This window comes from Amyelois transitella, chromosome 8, assembly GCF_032362555.1.
Source record: "Amyelois transitella isolate CPQ chromosome 8, ilAmyTran1.1, whole genome shotgun sequence".
Taxonomy (NCBI): Eukaryota; Metazoa; Arthropoda; class Insecta; order Lepidoptera; family Pyralidae; genus Amyelois; species Amyelois transitella.
Window position 1 is genome coordinate 4332804 of NC_083511.1, and position 8424 is coordinate 4341227.

Here is an 8424-nt window from a genome sequence, read left to right on the forward strand (position 1 = left end):
TAATCTTGTAAGAGAGGATAAAGACGTGATTTCATGTAAGTATGTATTGGCTCCCTGTGCATCACTTTTATTTTAAATTTCCAATGAGACTTAAAATTGGTTGGTTACAACAAAGGCTGCGGTAATTATCTGCCTCTAGACTTACGTCACAATTGGAACCGCCAAATTAATAGCGAGCGACACAGCCCAGCTAACTACTAATCACCACTTCAATAGGGAAATGGTGTGAAAATCGGTATGCGCCATAGACCACGTAAAGTGTAGAGAGAACATGAGAATTAAGTTTGACTATGTGAAAAACATTCAACGGGTGGGTATTATTATAAGGGGAAGAATTATTATTACGAATTTATTACAATTTGGGCAAATGAGTAGGATGAATAACATAGAGGATCTTGATATTTTCAGTATAGAATTGAGCTAGGTATTGTTTCGATAAAATTAACAAAACAGTCTGGATATAACTTTCGAATTCCCATAGCTATTTACGTCTATTATGTAGTAAAATTGAGGTTGCGCCATTTGACGGTTAAATTTAGTATTGTGAAAATTTTCCTATGGGTTCATATGTAGGCAATAAAACTTATATTAAACTTATAGTTATAGAAAATTTTGTTATTATAATTATAATTTACTTTAAAATTTTATACTCGTATAATGTTACAATTTTTTTACACATGATATTAACAATTTTCTATTCGTATGTTAGTCTATGATACTCACGATTATCAACTCATTTTGCGGCAACGATTTACGGTGTTGCTATGATTGATAGATGGGAAACGATAAATTTTCCCGCTAATGTTTTAAATGTGGCAACCTTTGTTTTATTCTCTATTTCAAAACCTATTAGTAATGATTAAGTGTATTACTGTACTTCCTTTATGTACCTATAGTTCTATGTCATTTACTGTAAGAATTTATGATTATAAATCCTAATGGCCGAGCCTAAATAGACTAAATGGGTGCATTAAAATTCTATTTTTCTTGACGACGAAAAGATGATTTAGATTTGAATCGGGCTTCAGTTTCCATGTTAATCTATAATTTTGGAACTAACGCCGGACATGAATTGTTAATACGAGTATAATGTTTTAAGTTTATAACATTATGTTATATTATTTAGAAATTGGTTTCGAAAGTGGCCGAAATAGAATATTGTACTTTTGAAAATTTAGTTGTGTCTATGAAAGCGAATGTCCAGCAGATTTACAAACACAGCCCGGCACAATCCTTCTTTACGAGGGCATTACACCTACACATTGGACGACCCACGTCTTAATATCATAAGCTACTTGCTATCTTAATAAAAAATTTCGGGAATAACAACCTGATTGCCTTTTTTTACCTCTTCCCTTCTCTGGAGAGCTCGAAGTCTGCTTTCACAATCCTGGATTAAGTAATTTAGGATCCTACACGAAGCGATATCCGTTTGACCTCTACAACTTTTTGCAGGGAAACCTAATCAACTCGTAAAATTAATCAAATTCTACGGGTACAAGACCATGCAGTACAGTCAGAAAAATCAAATTTAAGGTTCTAGTTAGTGCTCCATAACTATTAATATTCAAAAAGGTAATATAATAAAGTGATTACCTTAACTGATTACCTTTCTCCTTTCCAATCACAGTTGTTTTCAAATTTATTATTGAACTTCCTAAGCGCCCTGTCTGGATGACAATAAAGCAAAGGCTTTATTATTATTTGTATTAAATGCAAGCTTTCATAGAATAAACTTCACTAAGCGGCGATTGCAGCGTTGGCGCATAAACGTTTATCAGAAAGAACAACGACCTGTAAGGCTGCTAAAAAATGGACAAGTTAGTAAACATTATAAATTCTAGAACTAATACGGCCGGTCATTTTAATATTATTTAATTTTAGTATTTTACTTAGTTAAAATTTGTCTATGCATGTATTAAAACTAGTGATTTGAAATCATTGTAACGTTTTAAAATAGTTCTAGAAACTATACCATCGATTAAGTTAATTGTTATTTGGTAATATTTTTGAAAAAAAAAAACTGAATGGCATAATGCTATTGTTCTTCTATCTGTTCTAAGGACGTTGCTGTGCTTAAAATTAAATTTTATTTTCAAAATTGAAATATTTCAACGATATTTAACACGATTTGTTACAGTGTCAATGAATGTTTTATTTAAATAATGAAGTACTTTTCAGGACAACTCAGTTGTAAAAACAAAAAACATGAAAGTCAACTCCTTAAGGATAGTTGTTATGTCTAGTAAAAGCGTTAAGATGTCATAGAAGAAATGCAATTTAAAATGGTTTTCTCGGATGAAGTCGATGCAGCGAGAATTGGCTCACTGGACATTTGTTGGATTTAAACCTCAAACGTTTCAATTGGCTGCGACTTGGGTGTATTTTTGAATTAGGTAATGCTTGACTTTATAGGAATGGATAGAATTTCACAAGGCGTGAATATATTTTTATTTAGTCACATGTATATATTTTGCATTTTTGATTAGATAAGAAGTTAAGTTTCTAACATAGAGCTTAGTCTAATAAATGAAGTTATATCCTTATAGATTCGTAAATTTAGTCAAATCTATGTGTGTTAAAATTTTATTACGGAACTGTTAAAAAATTGTACGGTATAATATTTGAAGACAAAATCACTAAGAAGAGCGCCTCACTTCATACATGCGCGGAAGAAAAATAATATCTGAGGTTCAAAAGCAAGCTTTACAGATATGTACTTTGTACTAATATTTTGCAAAATATTCGCTTTCAAATTAGTAAAAAATCTGTTTATTAGAATTGAAGTCAGAATTTTTAATAGTTAAAAATTAAAAACGATAAAACCTATAAAGTTAAGACATATATTTCTACAACGATAAAAATTCTGAATAATACTTAAACATTTCTATATCTTGAATTTATTGAAACGTTACAGATTACAGTGACCTTATTAAAATCACGCTTCACGTCACCAAAAATATGAAAACGAGAGCTCATAAAGGCTCGATTGAAGGCAAAAGTCGTTCCCTGGTGGCTCAAAGTAAAAGAGTCAATATAAAGTAATTCTCATGCCAGACGCGACACAAGGCTTTCATCCTTACCCATTCAAACTTCTTATGCAAATTATATAATGGTCTTTACGACATGAGATGGCAAACTTTACTTAAGAGTAAATATTTATGCGCCTCCGTGGATTTTTGTTCATCTTTTTACTTGGTGGCTTTGAAATATATTATCGTTATTGACCATGCCGTAATTATAACATTATAAGATTATTTTGGTGTATTTATATTAGGTATAAAACGAGGCAAACAGGTCGTTTGTTTACGTGTTTTGTGGATTATTTTGAGCTAATCAAATTAAATACATTAAGCTGCAAGCAACAAGCAGCTGAACGTGGCCTATCAGTTTTTCTGTCTACCCTGCAAGGGATATAAATGTGACTGTATGTATATGCAACGCGAAAGAATAAAATCAGTCACCGTAATTAAATCAGCCAGTTTGCATGAAGTGAGTGATATATATGTCGATGACGAGAAAGAATTATGCATGAATCATGTTCAGCGGAACGCTGTAAAATTGCCGCCACTTCATAATACATGCGCAGTTTTACATAAATACAAACATACATATGGTCACGTCTATATCTCTTGCAGGGTAGACAGAGCCAACAGTCTTGAAAGGCTGAATGGCCACGTCCAGCTATTTGACTAAATGATAGAATTGAGGTTCAAATAGTGACAGGTGGCTAGCCCATCGCCTAAAAAAGAATCCCAAGTTTGTAAGCCTATCCCTTAGTCGCCTTTTACGACATCCATTGGAAAGAAATTGAGTGGTCCTATTCTTTTTTGAATCGGTACCGGGAACCAAATGGCACGATTTTACATACGAATGTATAAAATTGTAATGTAGTAATGACAAACTACAAATATTTTCACCAAACAAGTTTCAGGTGCATGCGGGGGACATCTGTGCCCATCACTTGCCAAATTGGAGGAGTTTGGAGGTCGTCCAACTGGCGCTTGGTGGCACGATCCGTATTAATAAACGAGACTCGACGATACTAGGTTACTGTTGGTTGCCTTCCAAATATCAATACTACCAATAGAGTTAGATGCCAAATAACATAAAATCACACCATAGTGGAGTATTAGGCAGAGTCTTCTGTCTTCTCGCCTTTATCCCTGCAAACGTCTTTCTCTTTACTAACTATCAAAAATTGTTGGTTGTCTTCCAAATATCAATACTACCAATAGAGTTAGATGCCAAATAACATAAAATCACACCATACTGGAGTATTAGGCAGGGTCTTCTGTCTTCTTGTTTTTATCCCTGCATACATCTGTCTCTTTACTAATTATCAAAAATTGTTGGTTGCCTTCCGATTTGTAATACTAACAATGGAGTTAGTGAGTTAGATTGGTAAGCAGAGTCTACATCTTTCTACTTTCTTTGATTTCTGCATACTTACATATTTCTCTTCATGCGCGCTTGTTCGTTATATGATACCCTGATTTGATCAAGGCATGTTCAATTTCTTAACATTACATACATACATAATAACCACGTATATCCCTTGCGGGATAGACAGAGCCAATATAAAGTGACAGGTTGCTAGCCCGTCCCTAAAAGAGGAATCCCAATTTTATAAGCCTATCACTTAATCGCCTTTTACGACATCCATGGGAAAGAGATGGACTGGTACTATTCTTTTTTCTGTTGGTACCTTCCCGGTCCACACGGCACACTTATTATTAATATGAATAGTCAACATTAATGATGATTTTAAATGCTATGTACGAGCCTTACCATCGCTCACTTAGAAAAAGATTTTCAGTGGCGTAAAGAACCTTTTGGCAATAGTTTGGGTACAGAAAGACGGATAAAATTGATTTGATGAAAAAATGGCTTTCAAAATGCATTGATAACGACGTAACAACTCTCACCAATGCCGGTGTATAACAAGCTTAATATTATTAGGATTTTGGTGGCCCTAGGCGAAAATGGATTTCCATTATTGCAACTCGATGCATTAATATACTGGTGTGTTTTGTTTCAATTTACTCCTAACAATTTATATTGACGGAATCGGGCCAACTGGGTAATATTTGTTATAATTTAAATATTAAACTTATTACATTATTAAGTAATGATACAGTTGGGACTACTGTGTTAATTCGGTATACATTCGCTTGTTTTGTTTATAGTGAATTAATTTTGTCTTCAGTTTTATAATATTTTAATGATTGTAAAAATGTTCTACTAAAAACACACGATTGACTTATACGCTACCACTTTGAATATACATACATTTATGGGTTGGATCCTTCTAATAAGGTGTAAAAACCAGACTCACCCAATTCAGAATCGTCGTCAAAATACGCGCCCCGGGCTTCGCTATGGTATAAGCATAAAAATGCCAGGGTAAGCAATGTAAGGTATGGTATAAGCATAAAAAATTACGATATGCTATATTAAATCAAAGAAGCTAGGTATATAATACTTTCAATATATTAAGATATAAAGTACATGATTCCAAACGTCTAAACGTCTAAGATAGAAAAAGGTACGTTACGTGCGTGTTTAATACATGTACTATTAATAAGCAGTATATTGCAACGCGCAAGTTCAAAATCACTTATATAAAAATAAATATCCAAACGCTAGAAAAATTAAAAGATTTTAACCCAAACGTGGGAACGTTAACGTTAAAATGAAACCAGTGTGTCATAGAGGCCAACAATTAAAATTATGCTGAGCCTTACCAAGAAATAATTGAACTGGATATGAGTTTCTGTAATCAAAATCAAGATAAGAATTCAATTTATATTTCCGGACAACCCCAAACCCCTCTGTTTTAAATCAAAACCACCCTTGAACCTAAATTTGCTGATTCTTATCGCTAAATCCCGCCCACAGAATATTGAAATATCGATAAAAGTCTATCAAAACAAATAATTATTACTATTGTGCTCATGGGAATGGGTACATAATACATACATACATAAACTCACGCCTCTTTCCCGGAGGGGTAGGCAGAGACTACCTCTTTCCACTTGCCACGATCCCTGCATACTTCCTTTGCTTCATCCACATTCATAACCTTCACCAGGACGTCCTTAATTTGATCAAGATATGTTCGTCTAGGTCTTCCCACCCCGACCTTTCCCTCCACACTCTCCTTGTATATCTGCTTAGTCAACCTGTTTTCATTCATCCTCTCCACATGACCGAACCATCTCAACATACCCTTTTCTATTCCTGTAACTACATCTTCTTTCACATCACAACATTCCCTTATCACGCTGTTCCTTATCCGGTCACTCAATTTCACACCCAACATACTCCTTAACGCTCTCATTTCCACTGCATTTATTCTGCTTTCGTGCTTCTTTTGCCATACCCAACTTTCACTCCCATACATTAATGTCGGGACCAACACGCCCCTGTGCACAGCCAGTCGAGCCTTTTTGGATAGTTTCTGACTGCTCATAAAGGCATGCAAAGCTCCATTCACCATGTTTCCCGCGTTCACTCTCCTTTCAATATCACTATCACACTTGCCATCTGATGTAAACTTTGATCCTAGATATACAAACTCTTTCACTTGCTCAACTTTTTCTCCTCCAATCAAAATATTACATGCTGTCATTTCTTTCTCCATTTCAAAAACCAGTGTTTTAGTTTTACTTACGTTCACTTTCATTCCTTTCTCTTTTAAAGCTTCATGCATACAGTTTACCATCTCCTGTAACTCCTCCGCTGATGACGCCAGTATAACCTGATCGTCGGCATATATCCTTAATCCACTTTCAGACTCTTTCAAATCTGTCAAACAACTATCCATAAATAGGTTGAACAGCCACGGTGACGCAACACATCCCTGCCTAACACCTTTCTCAATCTTAAACCACTCAGTGTGCGCTCCGTTTGGGAATGGGTACCGTGTAATTTATGATGAAACGGGGTTAGTTTTTGTAATTCGGAGCTTAATCAAAAAATAAAAAAAAATGTGAAACAAATGTTTTTATTTAAACTTTATTGAGATAATCGCACATTTTCAGCCAAAAATTTTTAACATTGGATTAAATCTAAGACTCACCTTTCTCAAGGGGTGAGGGGGATACTTCGTCTTTTCACCTTCATTTATACTATACCAAAATATCTCATTATTCTTAATCATTAGTCTGCCGTTGTCATGTAAGCAATCAATCCTTAACAAACTATAGCGACGTCTAAAGACATGATCCCATAGAATTTTATCAATAGGCTTCCTGTATTCAATCTAGTGCCCACGGACATTGATTAGGGAGAGGCTTCCAGGCTTTGTCGCATGTGGTTTTATTATTTCTTAACTGATAGGTTTATAAAAGATTTATTGAAATAATTATTATGATTTACATTTATTAAAAAAGAAACACGAAATGATAAAGCGGACTAAATGTAAAATTATATACTTTTACATATTGATAGTGGAAATTTCACATACGAGATAAAAATGGATCTCACATTAAACATACTTCAAGTTAATAGATAGATAGAATAATCTTTATTGCATATAAAATTATAACAATCAATTTGTCCTAAGCTTATGTACAAAAGGCGGCCTTATCGCATAAATGATTTCCTATTTCTTTTAATATCAGTACTTATGGAATTCAAGACAGCACTGCCCATGCAAAAATTTATGAACTTCCTCCACCATTATTACCACATTACAGTAATCTTTTATCACTGCATTCTAACATCGAATTCTTGGCACTTAATATACGTCACAAAGTTTGCGCTGCCATTATTTAAAGCAAAAACATTTCCTTCGGACAATCTGATAGCGTTTCGGGTCAACGTATAGTTGGCGTGCTTCAATGTACAGGAATTATTATACAAATACCTAGCATGCTATGGGTGATTCTGGAGGGTAACTCACTTCACTTTGATTTTACTTGCAATCTACATAAAGCAGATTGCGCTCTCTTATATACGAATACTGAATCACGTTTCTTTGCGCTATAAAAAAATAGTATTAAAAGGTATTTTTTATAGAAATATTAATAAATTTCTATAAAAAAATACCTACAAAGTATTCTCAAAATAAGGGCGAGATATTTTTATTGTTATAAAAAATTGTAAAATTATGATAATTACCATTTTTAGAATTGAAGGCATTTGACGCGATAGCAGATTCACACATAAAACAAACCTAGAGCCGTCTGGTGTTGTTAAACATAATTCACTTATCATAACACATTTATCATACAACATAGAGTATTCTTCTGATTCTTCTAGCGCAGATCCTTCCATACTTCTTTTGCTTCATCCACATTCATCAATATTTTCTTACTTTAATTTTTTTTGTGGTTGATAAATAGAAAAAGTGATATTATTTACAGAATAGGCCCTCTCCTAGCACAGTTCCACGCAAACACTGCAGGATTGTGCAAG